Genomic DNA, 22,447 nt, shown 5'->3' with positions numbered 1-22,447 from the left:
TTTACTGCACAGTAAAATTAAAAATGAATGTTTGCCACAGAAGTCATTAAAACCGAGAGTCTGAAAGTTGAAGTAAGACTGATTTATGCAAGTGCTGTACAAGTAGCGTCAGTACGGCGTAACTGCAGAAAGTACAAATTGTGACTTGATGCTTCTGGAGCAAAAGCTCTCAGGTGTCCTGGAGATACCGCTACAGAATCAGGACGGCTGAGGCGGGCTAAGCTCTGGCTCAGTCTGCTTTGACCCTAGCTCCAGTACGGCCACCAGAGCCTGCGAGGAGCAGAAAGGACTCTTTCCACCGGCCCGCAGCAACTGCACTTGCCGGCGTTTTGACAGCGCCCCGGCCAGACGCACCCGGACGGGCGCTGCCCGCAGCCACCGCTTCCGCCCCACAGCGCCGCCGCGTCACGCCGCCCCGCCCCGCGCCCCGCGCCCGAACTCAAAATGGCCGCTGACGAGCCCCTTCCCAGATTGGGCACCGCGCCCGACTCCAAGATGGTCGTCAATGGAGGCTCGTCGAACCCATCCTAGCGGGTCAGTCCGACAGCTGCATCCTCATTGGCTGCGCGACGCTCCGCCTCGGCCGGCCTGCCGCTGCCATTGGCTCTGCGGGGGACTAGGCTGGCTCTCATTGGCTACTGAGGTGTCGCTCCCGCTCTCTCCGCTCCGGGGCCCGAGAACTATTTTCCATTCGGTGGAGGGGGGCCGTGGAGGGGGCTCTGGCGGTAGCACCGTGCTCGCCTAGCGGCAGGCGGCGGAGGATGCTGCGGCCGTTGGGGCCGCCGGGACGGCGCTGAGGCGTCGCCGTCCGCGCCGCGGCGCAGCGGTAGGTGCCTCGGGCCGGTGAGCGGTGGCCGGGACCCGCGCCGTTCGCCCCCCGGCGGCGGGAGGCGGCCGCTCCCCGCTGAGGCCGCGGCTTCTCGAGGGAGGAGGGGAGCGGCCGGCCCCCGGGGCGGCCGGGAGAAGGCAGGAGCGGGCGGGCGCCGCCGCTGCGGGGCTCGGCCGGCCGGGACACGGCGGGCAGCGGGAGGCCGCCCCGAGTGGGGGCAGCTCCCTCGGGCCCGGCCGTCCCCCAGAAGGCGGGAGCGCCGCGGCTAGAGGCGGCGGGGTCGAGGCGGGCCCGCCTCGGGCGGCGGTGCAGGTGAGGGGCCGCGGCAGGTGGGGGCGGGCGAGCCGCGGGCCCGGCGCGGCCTGAGGGGGCGGGTGGCGCTCGGCGGCCGCCCGGGACGGAGCCGCGCGTGGGAACAGCCCCGCAGAGCCGCCTTGGGGCGCGCAGCCATCGCGTTAACCCTGATGTGTGTGCGTGGGACAGCGGGCTGCTTCCGCGCGAGCGAGAGGGTGGGCGAAACTTGGGGCGTCTGCGCTAAGTCCGAGTTGCGAGCGGTTTTTGGGACTTGGAGCGATAACTGGCTTTATTTCTGCCGTTGCTAACTTCGCAGCTCGGGACTTGCTCTGAATCTGGTCCCGGGGGCCATCCCGGCGTGTATTCCTGGGAGCGCGGGATGCGGTGAGGTTGCACTGACGTTCCCCGAGTGTCTACGGAGTGCTTCTCTTTCCCTCTCCTCCCCCCCTCTGTTTCAAAAGCTTTTACGCGATGTACCCGTGATTGCAAACTGTAATTTATTAGCAAGTTTGTATGCAGCGTCTAACCAGTGTATGGGGTCCCGTACTGCTGTCGTGTGGGGTATGGCCCCTGCTGGTGCTGTGCCAGCCCTGTGATGAGAAATCCAGCGCTTTTCCTCTCAAGTTCACTCCTTTGTTGGTGGTGACATTGCCTGCTTTGGTAAAGATATGGCTTTTTCCATATCTGTGACAACTTCAGAAGTTCCTTGTTGCTGTGGTGTGCTCCTGCAACAAGAAAATGTTTTTAGGGTAAACGTAGCCCAAGTGAACTATTTGCAGGGTGGTTATATGAATGGAAAGTACTCCAAAGGGTTGTGTTTGTGTAACTCGCTTCAAAAAGAAACATGCTGTAAATGTGCACAGGAGACTGGATCTCAAAGTGATCTGTCTCCATCAGGAGAGAGGTGCTTTGAATGTGTGCACTCGATGTCAGGGTGAGCATGAAAGCCCTGACAGGTCTTTCCTAGACTTAGAATATTGTGCAGAAAGAAGACTGCCGCTGACGTCATCATGGCTATGAGAACTCTTGAAATGCTTCAGATACATTTCAGTGTTTTATTGAGCTTTTAATCATAACATGCTCTGTGTTTTTATTTTTTAAATGTAGAGTTCTCTTAGAGGCAAACAGCTGCATTTCAGGGTGCTTTTATTTCTTAATAATGTTGCTGCTGTTGTGTGAGCTGAGGCCCAGCACCAGAAGGAGGCTGGTCAGTGGCCGCTACCTTTAGTGTGAATTTCTGTACAGAACCAGTGCCTTAACATGGCTTCCTAGAAATGCTTTGTTGGTTGTTTTTCGTTGTTTTTTTTTTTTTTTTTTTTTTTTTAATTTATTACGGAATTACATAATGGGGATGTAATTCCTAACATCCTTTCATGTAAACCTGGTTAACTTCAGTTCAGGAATGTTACTCCAAGATTACTCTTACAAAGGTCTTTTTAGTCCCATTCCTCCCCACAGAATGTATTTGTCAACTCAGACTCTAATTTGTGTGCCAGAAGCCTTGAGTCCAATGCGTTATTGAGGAGGATGGAATGTCCTTTCCTAAGTCCACTTCTGGAAGGGAAATTAGGGTTGTGTCACCAGGTAATCACCATGCAGTACATCGTAGCCCTAAATGCCATTTAACCTGTTCACTCAGTTCTCATACCTTCTTCTGAGTTCAGGTCTTTAATGGGTCACAGTGCACACAGATGATGTTAAGGCTATTCCTTAGTTAAAATGTCTTATATCTGTAGGAATCTTGGGACTAAGTTATGTTATCTTGCACTGTGCAGGTTTGTGCCGTTAAAGGCTTCCTACTGAAGTTGTTATGCTTCCCTCAGCCTTGACATAGCCCTGTCAGACATTTGAGGCTGTAATTGTGAGATACTGAGAGGAGATAGGTAGCTGTGGTGAACTATTGAAAGGAGGTGAGTTTCCAAGTTAACATCTGCTAATTCACTCACTGCAAAGTAGGACGTTTGAGTGGATTTGATATCAAACCAGTAGCCTTAGAGATGGAGGTTGTGTAAGAGCAGATTGGATTCTTTTTGTGTCTGTACATCAATAACTATGGCAGAGTGAATTAAGCATACTTTTAGGTTGCATTCCCTGTCAGTCTGACAGAAGCTACAAGAAAGAAAAAGCGAGTTTGAGACCTGATGGACTGAGCTACTGAAATATGTTCTGATTTTCCAGTTTGCCTCAATGTCTCTTATCTACCCTAGTTTCAGAATTGCATTAGCAGTACAACGAAGCAATGAATGCAGACAGCTGGTAGCATGCAGAAACTTGACATGACCTCGTATGTATGAGAGTAATGGAAAAATGGCTCGTGTTGTCTTTGGAGGAATAGCTAGAGTTTCCCTTCTATTACTGTTGTATTGATGGCAGGTACATCTAAGGCAGAGCAGATGGAAGAGATTAGAAATAACTGTGTTTTAACAGGATTTTTTTTAACGTGTTCTTTGAAACATATGAAACCCGTCACTCTGTGGCGAGGTTCTAGAAGGTGGCTGTCCAATTTGATGCGGCAATTCATGTTGCTGTAGTGGGCTAATATTCCAAGGTGGTGTGACGTGAATTTTTCTGGTCTTGTTCTTCATGCTTATAGTTAAGCAAGAGATGTATTTTAGGCTCATCAGAGGGTAGTGATGATTGCTGTAAACTAGCTTGTGCTGTGATAGCATGCTGCTGAACAGCTTGGTTTTTAGTGGATTCCTCACAGGATACAGATGACTCCATGCGTCCTCCATTCAGTAGATACATGATTTTTAGGGCTTAAAGTAGTTTCATTTACTGCTATGAATAGAGGACAAAAGCCATAGTCTAAAAAGGATATATTTTTCTTTGCTAAAGTGTGCATGTCTGGCTTTGTAGAGTAAAAGAAAGAACCTTTGATGTAAAGGTTTCACCGTGAGTCCTAAAATGCTGGCTCCTAAAACAAGCAAGATAGCTAAATAATTCTTGAGTGCTGTCAAAGTAGATAGCTATTTGACCTGCCTCCCCAAGAGCTTTGCTGGGTAATTTCTTCAACCTTAAGGGGAAATTAACACTTAGTATTTATGTTGTGGTATTTATGCCTGGAGGCTTCATTAAGGCCTGGGTGCTTGGTGGTGTTGAGCAATGTGCTGTGCCTCCCCTCTGCACGGTCATGGCTGCGCCGTGCTGAGGTGTCTGCTGGCTTCCAGAGGTGCTTGCCTCCTTCAGAAAAATGTTTCCATTGATGGGATCAGAAGGATTATCAGCTCTTCTGCTGCGATGGTAACCTGTCCGCTAGTTTGAAACACACATGCTCCATTAAATAAAAAGTGCCATGAAATGATACCCATTTCAGTGGTTTAGTTGTTGGGCTGCTTATTTTCATCTTTGAGCTATATCTAGCTTAAAAATTGTATTTAAAGTTTAGTAAATGTATGCTATACCTTCTGGAGCCCTTATACTTTGTCAGCTCTATAAATTAACTCTGACACACTGAATATTTTTCACCAGCTAATGTAGCTGTTAGTTAAGGAGAAAAGCCCACATGCTCTCCCCGTGCATACAGCTGGACATCTTTCTTAAATTTTTCAACATAAAGGAAATTTTGATTGCTTTTTAAAGCTTCATGAATACACTAATTGGTGAATCATCTAATGTGCAGCTTAGTTTCAGGAAATATGTAATGGCTCACTAACTTCATGGTTATGAGATTATGCAGACCTTCTGAAAATCTCAGTAAGAAAATGTGTGCAGTGGTGGTGGATGATATTTTTGGCCGTGAGAGAGGTTGGCTAAAACTCAGTGTGGTTCTGCGTAGTCTGCACTAGTTTGTATGGTAGAAAAGCCTTTGAAGAATTATCTGGAAGAAAGAAAGAGTAATTTTACTGCTTCATCTGCTCATGGGCCTCAGCTGGATTTAGTTAAAGAGATTTGTAGTCAGGAACCTCTTCTGGATCTGCAGCTAGTCCTGATCTCCTGGATAACATGGGAGCCTTCCTCAACTCTGCTTTTACCTGTGGTTGAATTCTTTGGAGGGAGCATTGGGCAGTCCGAAGCCTATCTTTGAAAGGTTGGGATGAGAAGGAAGGAGAGATGGAGGCTGCCCAGAAAAGCAGTATTTGTTAAGGAAAATGTTTCAGTGTCCTCATGTAGCTGTATAAAGTACGCTCCTGATTATCATGGTAACAATTGAGCGTTACACACTGAGCTATCAGCTGAAGTGCTCAAACAAATCCTTTCACGTGGATGTTTGGGTCTCTGCAGTAGTTGGTGAAGGATCAAACAGTGCAGCAAATGAGAAGGTGGGTTTCATTGTACTCCGTAAGGCTTCTTTGTTAGCTCCAGGTTTTTGTAATGAGGATTCTCTGCTGAAGATGTGTGGAACATTCTTAGAATATGGTTGTAGTGCAATACTTGCTATTGCAAGCAGTGATTTCTGAGGGGAGGAAATTTGTCCAGTGTTGGGAAACACTTTGAAATTTGATTGGAGTGTACCTACAGAAATGGGACTGGAAAGATTGTTATCAATCTAAGTAACTTAGAAGCAATGTAAAATATCTTTCTAGCAGAATAAGTTCTGGTCGTAACTCAGAAACCAGTGTGGCACACAGGTAAAATCATTTGGATGTCATTACTTGAGACTTTTATGTTAGTTGTTGGACTAAGGTTGTAATTCTGGGATACAGAGGCCTGGCACTTAGCAACTTTTAGATGATTCTCTTAAAGTAATGGAAGCTCAAGGTCTGCAGTTGAATGAATTGGGCTTGATCAAGACTACAACAGAAACTGATCAAGGTTCTCTCTTAAAACGCTTGTCCTTCAACAGCAGAGATGTAGGTCGTAGAGATTGCTTAAACTATTTTGACAAAACCTTCCTTGTGAAACTTGGCTATGAGTTTGAAAATGCTGATGGGGGCAGACTTGTGACCACCCTACTTCTTGAGCAGAGCTTGCACACCAGGCCTGCCTCGCCAAGGCATCTCTAACTGTTGGTGTGTTGGGTTGTATCTGCCTTTGTTTTTAACTGTGTGCTCTGCCTGCCTCCCGTAGGATTTGGGTTTTGCTGCAAGGTCTGTCTATGAGACAGTTTGATTTACTGACTGACTCGCTTATGGAAAAAGTACCCCAGTATGGAACTTTGTTTCTGGAGAGCTTTTACATCTGACTGGCCTCTGCAGACACAGCGGTATTTTAGTCATCTCAGTCGTGCAGCAAGAGGTCTCTTATTCCTCTGAAATAGCGTATGGACAAAGAGAGTGAATTTTAGGTTGCAGAGTGGTGTGGAAGCATTGTGAGATGGATTGGAATAAGGACTTTCACTGCTTAGTTGATGCTTTGTTTTTTCAGGTCATTAATTTTCACTTTTCTGTTGCAGAATTACATGCTTCTTTTTAAACTTGTGTTAAAAGCTTCACTTGAATAGGAAGTAGAATTCAAATAAATACACATAGCATTTTAAAATTGGTGTGAGGTTTTTAAATTACTTTAGATGTACAAGTAGTATTAAAAGGGCAATTCTATCAAGGTGCATTTCTCATTTAAAATTTGCCCTGGGCATTCTGATTGAGTATTAAGTATGGAGGTTGGTGGCTCTGCCTGCAGCAGGGTTTTGGAGCTTGATGATCTTTAAGGTCCCTTCCAATGCAAGCCATTTCTCTTCACTTGTGTCCTACTCTATTTTAGGCTTGGTAAATTTGATTTCTCATTCATTGGTCTTGTTGCTTAGAAGAGTATTTATGTATTTTTTCTAAACCGTTAAAGAGGTGTTTTTTTTTTTTTTTAATTTCATCAGTTCACTTGGTGCACTTTAGCAGCATTTAAAGGAGATGGCTGAGATGATGGCTTGAGCAGAAGAGAGACGTTGGTATTCCCCTTCAGTGGTTTGTGGAGCTGTGCCAACAGGCTGGGCAGCTCAGGGTGCTGGAGCAGATCTGGGAGCAGGGAGAGCATGCAGAGAGATGCTGGGGTTGTTGCCCCTTCAGGCTGTTGCAATTGTGCTCTCATCTGGCTGCACCAGGGATGTAAGAACAAAAAATAAAGTCTTGAATCCAGCTAGCAATGCTCTGCTGCCATCTCCTTGGGTATTCTGCACATTCTCACCAGTAATTTCTACCCTTTTTTCTGTTTCATGTTCTTTAAAGCTTTGGCAACAAGCATGAGCTGCTTTGATTTTTGCTTTATTTTCATTTATCAAGGCCTTGACTTGCTATTAATAATGATTGTCAGAATTTGGTTTCATGTGGTTATAGAATGAATTTTAAACTAGGATATAAGACCAGCTCTATCATTAGAAGTGTTTAAGTGGCTTATCTGCTGGAGTTCCTCAGAGCTATCATTCTTAGAGTCTGAATGTTGTATTTATAGAGGCAGGGCATTTAACAACGGGACCTCTGGTTCTTATTGTACATAATTTGTCCTGCACCTATAACTTAGACTGAGATTATATTAAGAGAAATTTTAATCTAATAATCATAGAATCATAGAAGGGTCTGGGTTGAAAAGGACCACAATGACCATCTAGTTCCAACCCCCTGCTATGTGCAGGGTCACCAGCCATCAGACCAGGCTGCTCAGAGCCATATCCAGCCTGGCCTTGAATGCCTCCAGGGATGGGGCATCTACAGCCTCCTTAGGCAACCTGTTCAGTGCCTCACCACCCTCTGAGTGAAAAACCTCCTCCTAATACTGCAGAGGTGATGCTTCTGGGTTTGAAAGGCCCTGATCCATCACTGGGGAGAGATGTTGGGGATGTGATGATAAATGTTTCTTCTGTTCTTGTATCCTGTGTTGGGCACCAAGTATCGGCCTGACAGATCTGACTGTTAGTATTTACTGACACATCAGAGCCTTATGTCTTGGTTTGGCTGCAGACGAAATTCTATCTTGACTCAAAGCTGCCATCGTTATCTTTTTTCTTATTTTTAAGTCATCCTGTGTTACACCACTGGGATTGTTGGTTTCTTCTAATGTATTAATGATCCTAGAGGCATTCTTATGTCCACTGAATTGTATTCTAGTAAAACCTGTATGGATAAAAATGAAGTCTTTCAGCTTGGCCTGCTGTACTGCTTCCCTTTACCGAAATTAACGAGTGAATCTGGGTTTGTGTATTATAAATTGCTGACACAGTTGTACGGTAAGAAGTGAGAAAACTGCTTTGCCTCATGAGTGTGCCTCGACCAGTGGCAGTTCTCATGTGCAGATGCTGCAGTTTTTTCTTTAGACTCCTTGGGCTCTGGAGCATCTGTAGAAGATTTCAGTGTTTTTGTCAGCAGAGCTGTCAGTCTTACATGTATATGAGATTGTTTTGTTCTCTCAGATTCCTTTGGGAGTGAAGCCTCTGTTAATGGATTTTTAGTCTTTGGTTCAGAATGTGACTAAAATTCAAAATTCTCAAGTAATTGCACTCAGAGTTGGTTATACACGTGGCTGATGACCAGTGCGCTGGGCACAGGTTCTGTTTCGCTATCAGTAATTTGGTAGGACAGATATTGACTGTTTGATAGCTGAGCTGAGTAAGTGAGAGGCTTAGGGGCCTTGAGGTTCCTACCAGTGGAGTAATTTGTCTGAGAAAGTTGTCTTGTATTTAGATTAAGGTTTGGACTTAGTATGGCATGTGGATTTGGAAATCCCTTTGTTCTACTGCAGGCTATAAAAATGTAGCTAATTCAGGCAAAACTGTCTTTTTCTTGATTAAACTTGTTTAGCTTTTTTCTTTTTTTTTTGCAACTGGTTTTGATTGGGATTGTAAGAATGGGAAAAAGAATCTTTTTGACGTGATCCATATTTAACTGATATTTGGAAGTCTTCAGTGGCAGTGAGCTCCAGTGTCACTTCACAGCCCTGCTTCAGTAATACAGTTGGCATACTTGGGGAAAAAGTATATTCTTGCTGGGTGTCATAGTTGACAACAGATTTGCTGAAGATTTGCTGTTATACTATTTTGTAAATGGCTTGTAAGAAATAAATGACTTCTGATCCTAGTCCTGTAAGTTTTTGCTTATAGACTCAAAAATTGTGTTATGAAATCACATTTTATTTCATCTATGCAAATAATTACCTAATTTTTCCTGGCTGGCTGTAGAAACAAAGGCTGTGAAAGATCCACACAGCCTGTGAATTAATTCTAGAATATTTTGAACTTTAGTCAAATGTGAATCAATTTTGTATCAGGATAAGCTCATCATCTCAATGCTAGAAAAGTGGCATACCAACAGTGTATCTATGCATAGTTCCAGGACTGTGTCATTCCTGTGTTTGCTTTAAAGCCTGTAATAAGGGGAAAGAATCCAGATTTGCCAGTTTCATAATTGACTGAAGCATGTATAATTTCACGTGCAGGTTTGTTAATGGGGCATCTGCAGTGACGCTTGGTTTCCACAAGAAATGCAGATACACTGAGAGAATTCTCCCCTTCCGAATCACAGAATCACAGAATGGCCAGGGTTGGAAGGGACCTCAAAGATCATGAATCTCCAACCCCCCTTGCCGCATGCAGGGCCACCAACCTCCATTCTAGCATTGAATGTGGAGGTTGGTGGTCCTACATGTTGCGTCCCAGATAGCAGCAAGTGAAGCGCGTCTGAAAAATGTGGAGAGAGGAGGGTGTTCTGTAAGGAGGTGAGATGTACAGCTGTGGTTTACAATTTGGTCATGTCTGTCAGATTTCATAAAAATATATTCCATGTTTTGAATCTTATGCTCTACAGGGCAAGTGTTTGGTTCAGCAGTGATGTACAACGAAGTAGTTCTGCCCTTTTTGTCATGCAGTACAAATGTAGAGGTTTACTTGTGGTCAGGGAACGCTTTCAATTTATTCCTGTAAATTTGCTGTTCCTATCTCATTTTCTGAGATCTCACAAATTTGACTCGGTTTCTGTTACTCACAGACATGCTTTTCTTTGTGCTGTGAAGTTAGAGCTTTGCAATTTAATTTTGGCAAACTTGGTGAAGGTCAGTGATTACAGTTACTGTTTCCAGCAAGTTGAGTTTTTCCAGCAGTCCTTCGATGAAGAATGTGGCTGTGGATTAATGAAACAAAAATTGGAGTCAAAACCTTTTTCCTGCCAAAGTCAAACATTGGAGTAGGTGCTAGGAAAGGTTTCAAAGCTGTTGCCTCGCTCATTTGTAGATCTACTTTGAGCTGTCGCTCAAGGAAGTGTGAAACTGTTTTAATTTAGTGAGAAATGTATTAGGATATAGCTCATTTGTTAAAAAACAAACTGAAGTCGATAGTAATTTTGTGGAAGTTCTACAACTTCTAGAAGCAAGTAGATGTTAAAACCTTAATATGAAGTCTACAGCTGCTAAGCTTCCCCCCAGCAGTGGGGTTGGGCTGTCAGCTCTAAAGCACAGTATGCTGTTTTCTTTCAGGTTATTCTGAATTTGGAGAAGGCAGTAAGTTAACAGTTGTTAAGAATATGCTTTAAGAATATGCTGACATCATAGATCACTAGCTTAATGGAATTTCTTTTATTTGGCCTTGCTAGTTTGTGTGCGCGGCTCAGCATCCCAGAGGGGCTACAGAGGCACCATCCTACTCTGGGGCAGGATGGAACATCTCAGCTGTTGTATACTGTGCAAAAGTACTCAGCAGATGCCTCTGTTCTGAAGGATCTCTTATTTCTGCATTTTCATCAGTCACTGTAAGTTTTCCTAGTGCTCAGTGTGCACTTTTCCTAAAAACACCTGAGTGCTGATGTGACCGAAAGGTAAACTCTTTGCACATGTAGCTGAATGACATTAGCCTTGATCTTTGCCGTCAGAAGCCCTCGTGTCTTGCTTATGGCAGGAGTTATAGCGGTGTTATAGAGACAGCCATATCAGCAAAGATTCTTGGTTTTGGTTTGTGCAGTGATGGAAGCCAGATCTGGAAAGGAATGGTAACTGTGTACCTCTCTGTTATAGCATTTCACAAAGTAGGCCTACCAACGTAGCACACCTCGGGTTCACCTCTGCTTAAAGGATTTGCAAAGCTCCTGATCCTCATCAGCTACTCATTTAGCCTTGCGTATGTATTCTACAGTCACTTTTATTATTGATTTTAGAGTTGAACTATGCATTTAGCTCTTTAGTGGGAAGAGCTTGTGCTTCAGCATGAGAAGTTTGGGGAAATTCTGGCATGATCTCTCAGAGGTTATTAATAACTGATTTACCTGGTAAAATAAGGCTCCCTGATCCCACACCAAGCTTGTATCCTGTAGCATGATTCTGAAGGCTATAGTGTGTGTATGTAACAGCTGATGAATCTCTCCCAAAAGGTATTTAAGGATACCTTTGGGTTTCTCAGGGGGCTCGTGCCTGAATCTTGGGATGAGGACCTCAGTGTAAGTAATTAAATGTAATCACTTACTACCTCTTTACAGAAGCCAGCCCCAAAGGTCAAAGAAAAGCATGCAGAAAATTGCTAGTCAAAAGTATTTTCAAGTTATCCTGTATGTGCAGGACGTGGGTAGAAAGGAACAAACTGTGTATTTGCACACATCAGCTATAAGTGGGGGTCTGTACCAGGAAGATGGAGGTGAGCCTCCTTGGTGAGGAGCAGCCACAAGGAGAGCATCACAGTGTAAAGGAGGAGCTGGGTGGAAAATCAAGGTGTGGAGTCTGATGCTGAGCTGAAGCATGCAGCATATCAGCAGTAGCCAGTGGTAGTGGTGCCTTGTTTGATCCTAGGGTGGCTGCAAGTAATGCCCTTCTCTAATACTGTGGTACTTCATATCACTTGAAATTGTCCCTGGTGGAAGTAGAGCAGTGGTAACTGAGGTGAAGAGTCAGTGGCTGTGGCTGTTCTTCTGTGATTTCCATATGGTTTGAAGTTAAACAGGATGCCTGGGACTGCTTGGAGGAGGGTCAGAAGAGTGAAGAAAAACCTCTTCTGGCCCTTGTGTTTGCTTAGTGTTGAAATGAAGGTTTCTCATCTTCAGACTAAAAGGAGGCTTGTCTACTCTGCATAGACATCTTTTGCACTGCTCATAGGATGGATTCTTTCAGTGATGAGTGATGAGTGCCATTAGATTTTCAGATTGGTTATAGTGTCTCTGAGGAAGTTACGGTTATAGTGTCTCTGATAGGAAGTCTTAGAAATTTAAGAGATGCTGTATTTAGTTGTTTATAACTGCTCAGCTGCAGTCTTTTGGACTGAAATACTTTATGCTTTTTTTATTTTACCTTGGCTTTAACTTTGTTTAAAACTTTCAGCTGTAATTCTTCATCTGTTTCCAGAAACAGAACTAGAGGAATTGTGCCTTTTTAAAATGGCATTCTTTTGTTTGAAATATTGTAGTGCACCTCTGAACCAGAGCAGTGTTTAAAATTTGTCAGTGGATGACCTCTGCAGAGATGTAATGTTTAAATTTTACATGAAAATCTGCCAAAACTGAGCCAAATCTTTTGTAAGTTTTCTATCTTGACATGCCAATGTTTCTGTATGGAATTCTGTGGAGACTGTCTGCAGTCTGTGTGCTCAGCAGGATTTTCCTCTCAAGTGCATCTTTAGGCTGCAGTGAGCTGTGCAGAGGCAGGGAGCTAAAACTGTAAGAAAGGAGTTCTCCCCCCAAGTCATATGAGGGGTGGGGATGTGGTAATGGCACAAAGCAAGGAGGAAAATCTCAAGACGGATCTAGTATGTGCCAGCTCCAGAATCAATCAGGAAATCAATCAGGAGCCATTCCTCCTCCTCTTCTCCCATCAGCCCCTCACTTACTCCTTACAGCCATGGTTTCATCTTTATTTTATTTTATTCTATTCTAGTGGTTTGGTTTTTTTTAGTAATATCACTCTTATTGGAAAGAAGGCTTGAAGCTCATTGATTAGGCTGAATTTCTCTGCTGCTTTTTAGGTGGGTAGTTCATAGTTTGGGGCAAAACATCATTACTTGTTGATACCATCTGGCATAAAGTAGCCTTTTGTTTTTCAAGCAAAATCCTCATCTGTTATGTAGACACTTACAGTTGTCTGAAAACCTTCCATGAACATTACTGCTGTCCTTTCCTCTGGGCCAGAGGCAGAGCACACTGCCTCTTCACAGGAGGACAGTACCAAATTGGGCAAGAGTTTCTTTTTGACACTTCTTCAGTAGAGAAAAGCACAGATAGGCTTTGCTGAAGACTAGTTAGCAAAATTCTTAGGAAGATAAATGTTCATTTTTTCAAATCATGGCTAATTTCAAGTTACCTACAGGCTGCTTCTGTAAGCCTGTGTGCCACCAACAGCAGTGGTATCAGAAGTTTCCAAGCATCTGTACAATTCAAACACTGGATGCTGTTTTCATGTTTTCTCCCCTCCTTCGCTCCACCCGACTTGTAGACTTGTTGGCTGATCCAAGGCAGAAGAGTTGGGTATCAGTGTGAAATTCTCAAAGAGCTTTGATTTATTCAGACCTCTCAGCTCTAATGGTTTGGGAGGTGAGCTGAAGCTCTGCCTAATCAGAGGTTTTCCAGGAAACTTCCAGGCAGTAATGAGGAATGGCAGTTTGCTGTTCTCATTCTGGTGATCACTGCATGTTTGTGCTGTGACAATAGCTAAATGTAGGAAGTGCCACATCTGCCCTAATGATAAAGAGACTTGTATCCTCTAAGCTAAGAATCAAATTATTTTTTTATCATAGGCACTTAAGGATCATAGCTCCCTGAAGTCATTTATTGAGCAGGTTTTGATGAAATCATGACACTGTTTTATTGAAAATTCTTCTGCAGGTTGTTTGGTGTTTTCAGTAAGTTATATTGCTTATTTGAAAGAAACAGGACTAGTTGCTGTATTTTGATGTTGCCAGCTTATCCTATTAACAGTTGCATGATTACTGGATCTTCTGAAATGTATTTTTATAGGTAAGTCTTATGTCCTAGGGCTTCCTTTCATGTTTTTGCTCCAAAATTGTGACTTTCTTTCAATAAAACATATTTCCTAAGATAAGAATTTGATTTAGCAGTGAGGGATAAGGTTTCACAGAAATGGCTAAAGCAGTATTAATAGCTCACTGCTGCTGGAAGAGTTGGTTCTTCTTTCTGCTCTTGGTTTGAGAGCCTGAAGCTTCTCTTGGCTTCATTATCACTTGCATCTTCTGGTTTCTTTTCCCAAGGTAACATTCTGTTCCTATCTAGCAAGGTAATTTCAGTTGAAAATTGAGTACCTTTATGGTAGGTAGTAAAAACAGAGGTCGTGTGAATATTAGCACAGATACAAAGGCATGGGAGAGAAGTAGGCATCTCCTTTATAACAGCAGTGAAATGGTGCTAGGTGAATTGCCATGGACAGTGACCCTTGGGATGTCCTGGCTGTATCTAAACTGTGAATGAGAAACAATCAAGAAAGGCCTGTACTCTTCTGTTTCTTTTGCACAGAGGATAGTTTATCATTTCAAGCTGATATGGAAGAATAGCATCAGTCACCTCTTCGTGGTTTGTTTCTTTTGGTTGAGGGTTTGTGTGTTTTTTGTTTTTTCTTCATGGAAATGCTCGTGTCAAGTTCATCATCTGGTAGTCATTGTTTGATTTAGGTTTGCTCAGTTTGATGTAGTGCCGCTAGCTCTTTCTGCATGAAATGCTTTCTCTTAAGCCATTCACACAACTGAATCTCTGCTTTTATGAATCTGATTCAGGACAAAATAGGGTAAGTCTTATTAGTCTTCTCTTACAAAACTTTCATCCTATAGGGGATTACTCTGTTAAGTACGCCAATGCTTCTGTGCCAGAACAGGCATTTCATTCAGATGGTTTTGATGTAGCTGATTGCATTATGTAAGGCCAAGAAGAAAGGTACAGCCACACTTTACATCATCACCTCTTTTGTATCTTATGAAATGAGATCCGGCTCCTGAAAGATAACACAGCGACATAATGATAAATCTTTAGTTAATGCCTCAGTTGTGGTGGACTGAGGTAATAGATACTCTAGAGAGGAAAGAGATTGGCATTTCTTATCAGTGATTATTCAGCCTCTGATGTATTAAGTGATGGTCTTATGGTTTTGGCAGCATCAAGAGTTACTTATTTCTGAGTGCAAACTCAAATGTTGCCTTTGTGTAAAGGTGCAGAATACAGAAGAAGGGCAAGTGTTGCAAATTGTTTAATTTCTTGCTGTGCTATCAACTAAGAAACATTTTTCTTGTTGTTAGAGCAGTAATTGTAACATTAGTATCTTGTAATCTCATTCCATTGAGGTTTTTCCTTTTAAAGATTGCTGATGGACTTGTGCATCTGTACTGTTTAACATCATGATTGGCTAAAGCAGTGGCACAACTGTTTATGCAGGGTGCTTGATTAAAAACTGTGCTCTCCACAGCTGTTGGGGTGGCTTTGTTCCAGTGGTACCCATGGTTTCAGACTTGCTGAAATGCTGGTTCCTATGGGTGCTGGTGTTGCAGTATGAGCCTGTGTGCTCTGCGACAGAGCTCACCTGCACCCAGCGGCAAGGCACCTGCCCCTGGCAGTGAGAAAGCTGCAGAGAAGTTTTCTGCTGCTCAGGCTGCCTGTAGGCCAGGATGAAGTTGCCCGTGGATCACAGTGAAAGTATGAAACAGGCTAAGCCTCCTGGCAGCCTTCCAGCTGCTTCTGCTTTGCAGGGTTTGTATTCTTTTACCTACTCCTGCCTGCCTGGGAAGGCAGGTGCTTGCTGCCAATTAGCTCTGTCAGGGCAGAGCTCCTCCTGACACGTTTGACTGCTGACAGCAGCTGGAGGTAGGCCTAGGCAGGGGCTTAACTCCTAGCTTGCCAAATGCTCTGCAGGTTTTGTGGCACAGTTGCATTTTGATACACTTATGTTTTATGAAAACAGGCTTTACACAGAAACTGATCTAAGATTGCCAGTGGCACCAGGGTTTACCTGTTAAACTTCTGGCATTAAAGAATGTGAACTGAGACTTGAATCATTGTGAAGGTCATTCTGTAGACATGTGGGTGCTATCGGAGCTGCCCATCCCAGACCACCTTTCTGCCTGACAGCAGTGCATGGCCACAGCTAGACAGGGCACCACGCTGCTTCAGTGCTTTTCTCCCCCTAGCCTGAAACTTTATGTCTTCAGTACTGCAGTGGCACAATGGACCAGTATACTGGTTATCTGTTTATATCAGAATACTATAAATTACAGCTAATGTGGTTCATATTCCTTAAGCCTGCCAAGTCATTTATGGTGCTGCAAAGAACAGCTCTTTGGTTGTAGATTTTTTGTTGAGCTTTCTTGTTGTCTGTTGCATGTGCATATAACATTGCTACTGTGGGATGCTTTCTCCTGTTAATGTTATCAGTGAATGAAAAAGACAGATACTGTCCATAAAGCCCAGGGTGTATGGACTTTTTGCGACACCAATGCCAAACTTACAAACTGAGCAACTGAGAGTGAAAAATTCTTTTTGAAGTGCATGTTGGCTCTGTTTAGTTTTCAGGATAACACTGATGTTTTCAGTTGCAGATCGAAAGAGTTCACAGCCTCAGCTTGTCACCCTTCTCAGTTGTTAGGGCTGTAGAGGCATTTGAACTTCACTCATTGCACTCAAATTTGAAAGGAGGGCAGCTTTCCTTAACTCATGTAAACAGAATGAATATCATTACGGTTTTTCTGATGTAGTCACTGCTGTAGATACATCACTGGAGAGTAACTAGTAGAGCTTTGTTTTTAACAGCTTTTGAGGTGTCAGACAGGTTGCTAGTATTAGCTAATGTGGTCTTCTGCTGGGTAAAATGGCACGGTAACATGGGATGTAGTTGGGTGCATGGAGAGGGCTGTAAGGAGGTTGGGAAAGGTACTGCAAAGAGGGAGAGGCATTAGGCAAGCTGTGGAGGTCTTGAAAATTGTAGGAGAAAGTGATAAGAAGTAATACTGCTCAGTTTGAAAATTGATGTTCTACTGTGCTAGTAAGGAATATGTATATGAGGCTGGACCCATCCTTCCTTTTCAGCTGTGCTTCCTTTTTGCTTTATCGAGGCAGAACTATTAAAGTTGCTTTTCCGCAATGTGTTATGGAATGCCCTGATGTGACAAACAGCCATTAGATTGTTTTACAGCAATTGGAGACTTATTTGTATTTTAGAACCTGATAGCAAAGAATATGCTTTGTTAGTGTTCTTAAAAGTAGAAGGGAATTTTGTCCTGCTAGAGGAGAGCTCTGTAACTTTTTCTAAGAATACTTTTAATGGCTTTTGCAGAGGTCATGAAGAGGGCTGTTGTGCTTAACTCAGCTCTGACTGGAGCTATTTATTCTGCACACGTTTAAAAACAAAGGAAAAAAAAAAAAAACAAACACAGAAAAACCCAAAAATGTTGGCAGCTTATGATCGAGGAGGCTTAAATATAGCAGTAAAGAAGGCATCATTTCGGTAGGTCACCTAGAGTTCTCTGCCATAGTGGATAGCTTCCTTAGCTAACTTAATGCTTTCTCTTCTTTTTCTATGAAGGTGGCATTATGCTCAGTTGCGTACTTATGGTGTGTTGGGGTCATTTAAGGGAAAATGCTTGCATGTGATGTTGCTTGTGTGGGTTTACATATTATTCAGATGGCCACTCTTAGTAACACCTTAACAATTAATTTGAGGATGTCTTTACCTGGAATTCAGGCACACCACTGCCTTGAAGTTCCAGAGCTTCTCTGCCTTAGATATCTATTGGTATGCAGTGTTCTCAGTAGATCTGTGCAGTATTACTTCTTTATTAATATCTGAAACTTATGCTTGCAGTGTGCAGCTCTCTGATCCTTACGTAATTAGAAATGCTAAACTGTTATTAGAAATGCTAAAAACTGTTCATCACAGTTGTATCGTTATCTGCTAGTCTTGTATAATTAAAAAAGTACTTCAGAAACAAGCATCTCTATTTTGGTACAGTGTTATTCGTGTTCTGCTCTTCATTCATGCTTTTCTCTTGTAGGGATTTTAAGTTTTGTGAAAAGAAAGGAAATAGATGGCAGCTGAATGATATTTTATAATCTAAACATGCATAGCCCTGACACTTTCTTGAGTCCCAAAACCTAGCAAGGGGGTGGAAGAGCTTGTCCCACAGAAAATACCTTGGGGTGGTATTTCTGAAGTAGCCAAGGGATTGCTTAGAAAGAAACTGGCAGAACATCAGCTATGCAAGCTGAGTATGTGCTTCACTCATTGTGAATTTGTATTGAGAAGGAGGTCATTTCTTACTTTCAATCTAAACAATGACAAATGCCATTATTTTTCTTTGACTTGACAGTCTGCCAGCCTAAGTCCTTGGGACTTGTAGCTTTCACTGTTTTAGCAGGGTGCATCGAGCTGACTCAGCATTTTATTTTTGAAATGAATGTTTTCAGTGGCTGAATTTTCAACCTCAACATTCAAAGAAGTATCCTAAATACAGTCCTAATCTCCCTTTGCAGCCAGAAAACCATTTCTGAATAACATACAGGCTTCAGCTGAAATTACTCTTCAAAGTAGCCATCTCAGGTCTTGATGTTGTGAGCAGAGTATGGCAGTGCTGATGTGCAAGGAAGCAGTATTGCCCTGTCTGGCTTATTACTCATCCGCTCCTCTCTTGTGCTAACACAAATATTTATAAAGTCATAAACAAGATGTAGCAAAAGATTGAGACTCTGATAGCTAATTTTAGTCAGGATCGGTTCCACAGCCTGATTCATCCCACATGGTGTGCAGGCTGTGTCCTGCACCAGGTCCAGCACAGGTGGCCGGGAAGTTTTCAGAGCCTGCTAGGAGAAATGGTAGGATTTTGCCCCAGTTAAACTTTCATGAAAACTTGAGGCACTTGGCTGTTTTACTGTGTCTGTTAAAATATATAAGGTATATGGATATTATATTTTAATACATATAACAACCACCTCTTCTTTCCAGCTCTCCAGATTGGTTCTTCAGGCTGTTGTGGCTGCATTTTTGTGTCTGTGTGTACAGAAATGTTCGGCTCCACTTCAGCTAACTTATTCTGTTTTGGTTTTTTTTTTTTTGTTGTTTTTTGTTTTTTGTTGTTGTTTTTAAGAAATGTCATTTCTAGTATTACAGCAGTAATTCATTATTACTGGAATGTGTATTGAAAAGGAGAAAATTGCCTTGTAACTCTGTTGTACGTTCCTCAGGTGGGTTCCCTCAAATGGTGGGTGTTGGCCAGTGTTACTCACTGCAGCTGAGTGAGCTGAGGAGTGATGTGAGCAGCGTTGTTACTGCAGCTGGTGTTTAGCAACATGCAAAGGCAGCAGTAACCTCTTCAGCAAGAGTGCCTTAATGAAGGAAAATATCTTCATTAATGGAGTCTCTCGTTACTGCTAAGTTACTTGCTAAGCTCAAGAACTTCTTTACAGTGAGGTGACGGAGCACTGGAACAGGCTGCCCAGGGAGGTGGTGGAGTCTCCTTCTCTGGAGATGTTCAAGACCTGCCTGGATGCCTACCTGTGCGACCTGCTGTAGGGAACCTGCTTTGGCAGGGGGGTTGGACTCCATGATCTCTGGAGGTCCCTTCCAACCCCTACAATTCTGTGATTCTGTGAATCGCTTTAAAGTAGGGGACAGTTCAGACAGTAGCTGTTTCCTCTCTCCGTTCCTTTTACTTCTCCCTCTGTGGGCCTAGGTGGTGTGCTGCAGTGTTGCTGAGCATATTGGGCAGTGTGCCCTCACAGTGCTGGTGCTAGCAGTGAGCTGAGCAGCATGCAGAGAGAGGACTCCGATTTCTCTCCTTCCTTCACATTAGGGATTGTTTTGACTTTGTATCATTGCCTTTCAGTGTTTTGAAGCTGTCATAGTGTGAAAACGCTGAGCTAAAGATTTTTGTAGGCACTTGTTTTGGAAATAGGCATGCCATGTTTTTAATGTGTTCTACCTACAGAGTTACAACCTTGGGTAGATGGTGTAGTTCAGGGTTTGTTGGTGGGTTGTTTTGTTTTGTTTTTTGAATGTAACTTAATGTATCATCTAGTTTTCAAGTAAAGTAACATCAAGATGGATGCAAGTATGTTAGCTCTAGGAGTGTTCCTATTAGGAAGTCATGAGCAGAAAGCTGTAGCAAGGTGCTGTGATGCTTCTGGAAAGAATGGTGCTTCTGGAAAGAATGGTCAGAGCACATCTCTGGCATAAATTTCAGGTAATTTAGGCTCAGCTTAGGGTAGGTAGAAATTATTTTTAGTTGGAAAGAGGTTTTGGAAACTCTAGTATAAATTTTTCTGGGAAAATCTGCAAAGTGGTCTGCAAAATTCATACTGTGGATTTTGATAAGATGGAGTTTATATTTTGTTCAGGCTGAAATAGTATTTTCCAAATCTGATTTTCTCGGACAGCACTCCTTTGGGATACTGGGATGGTTTTAGGGCCAGTTTATTTAGAAGTAATTTGTATTTTATGGACCTTGGTGCTGCACAAGAGATCTGTGAAACCACAAGTTTGCTGCACATTGATTCACATTGGTTTGCAATCACTAAATGGAATATAAAATACTTCACGAATGACTCAAGTTTTATTCTAATGCAAGATGTCTTAACTGAGATGGTTGTCTGAGTTCAGGAAACTGTTTTCCAATAGCAAAGAATGGTTCCTGAAGCAAGCAGCCCATGGTGGAAGCAGCAGGCAGCTGGTGGAGCAGGCTGTCACTGCCTGCTCCTGTGGTGTAACAGCAGAGCCCTGACTGCTCACGTTTCTGAGCGCAGCTGAGGTATAAGAATGGCACTAAATCTTAAAATAAGAAGTTAAGCATGAAATTTCAAGATAACCTTCTGTGTACTCTTTAGGTTTTTAATGAATGGAAAAGGTTAGTGTGCAGTGCAGCAGCATAACTGGCTTTGCCTGGAACCTACAGTACTCTTTCGTGTCTTGTGTATTGTAGACCTGCTAGGAATGTAATGGATGGGGGGAGGAAAATAAACATTAACGCTGTGAAAGAATTTCAAATCTGCCTTTGACTTAGTTTAGTGCTTTTAATTCTGTTGTTCCCTGGGAAGTTTGTTTTTATGGAATTTTTAGTAGTACAGTAGTATAGCATAGTTTTAAAAGCATTTCATCATTTTTAGTGCTTCCGCAGGTGAATCAAAGCAATAAAGTTTAGTACTTGTCTGTCATTACTCTGGAGTTTCTGCCTAGGAACAATAACTTCTGATATCCATGTACTACACTTCTTATTCCAGTAAATATCCATGATATCCAAGTACCCTGTTTCTGATCTGTGTCTATTAGCTATTAGTGTAGCTTCTCACTGTTTCCTGTTAACTGGAAACACCGTTGTAGGCTTGGTTTTAATGTGAAGAAGCAGGTTGTCTCCTGTTCCTGCTAGAGTTGACGGTGGCGTGAGCATACTGTACTAAAATCCCATCATACCTCTTGGACTTCTGAAAAACAATAGGTCGTTATTTTAGGGAAGTGCTGACCTATTCTTTCACTAAAGAACTTGTCTTGCATTCCACTCTCCCATTTTTAGAATCGTGGTTCGTTTTTCTCTTGGTTCACAATCATATAACATCCTTGTGGCAAGTACAGCAGTTGCTTACCTGGAAAAGTAATATTAGAAAAGCGTATATTTTTAGCTGCCTTTTGATGTGATGTAGCAGCTGAAAACAAGGAGGGGAGGCAGTATGAGGTGATCTGACAGCACTGCCAGTCACGACTTGGGAACCGCCGCTTTGGGCTTGGAACTGAAATGTGGGGAAACCATTTTTACAAGCCTGAGTGTGCCCACTGTGCCTGGTACTTGAGTGATCCAGATGCTGTGACACTGCTCTTATTTCTTAAAGCTTCATTTGAGGATCTTCTAGATTCTGTTTGACAGATGTGTTCAATGGGTGAAGAAGTTTTATGAAACCTTTTTCTTATGTTAAAAGCATAAGAATATATGTGTGTGTATATATATATATATATATAAAAAAAAATAAGCAAGTAGTTCTCTACCCCATGTAAAGTGTGATTAGTGAAATATCCCTCTGATACTGTTAGCAGATTGTAAGTATCAAAGTGCAAAGTTAGCTCTTAACAAGAAAAAATACTGTGTTTTCTTTTTCTAGTAATCATGTCTACAATTCAGAGAAGGAATCTAGCAAGTTCATGCTGAGGTATATTCTCAAGTCAAGATACAGCGGCTCATGTTTTTTTGGGTAAGAAAGATGCCTGCATGCTTTTAACTATGATAAAAAGTAATTAAACTTTAAAACTTTTGGAAAGTATTTTGTCAAGCCGACATGGTGGTGGTTTTGTGTTTGGTTGGTTTTAATTGGGTTTTGCAGACTTTCGTGCAAGCCTAGAGGATTTCTAACCCACCTAACAGCATAAACACACTTTGGTATAATAGTGCAAAGGAAGAGGAATAGCAAGCAATTTTCAAATGGAATACATTGCTGAACAGTGCTGAACGGTTGCAGTGACTGGTCAGAAAAGCAGTTCTGATTTACTGTCACAAAAATTTCAGTTTCTAGTCTGATTTCCAAA

General features: G+C 42.8%; 1 protein-coding gene across 5 annotated transcripts in view; it reads left to right on the top strand.

Annotated features, from left to right (window-relative positions):
- Positions 1-434: 434 nt before the first annotated feature.
- Positions 435-22,447, top strand: part of SOCS5 (suppressor of cytokine signaling 5) — a 31,105-nt gene continuing 9,092 nt past the window's right edge. For 2 of the 5 annotated variants that reach the window (XM_048936111.1, XM_048936113.1), the window contains exons 1-2: positions 435-534; positions 22,027-22,116. The gene's annotated coding sequence lies outside the window, so the exon portion shown is untranslated. Of the gene's footprint in view, positions 535-655; positions 827-1,008; positions 1,142-22,026; positions 22,117-22,447 lie in introns of those variants that run through there. The other 3 variants (XM_048936109.1, XM_048936112.1, XM_048936110.1) reach the window with 2 other exon arrangements.

Source organism: Lagopus muta, chromosome 2 (genome assembly GCF_023343835.1).
Source record: "Lagopus muta isolate bLagMut1 chromosome 2, bLagMut1 primary, whole genome shotgun sequence".
In the NCBI taxonomy this organism is placed as follows: domain Eukaryota; kingdom Metazoa; phylum Chordata; class Aves; order Galliformes; family Phasianidae; genus Lagopus; species Lagopus muta.
Note: the sequence above shows the minus strand (reverse complement) of the source record. Positions and strands in the feature narration are given on the sequence as shown.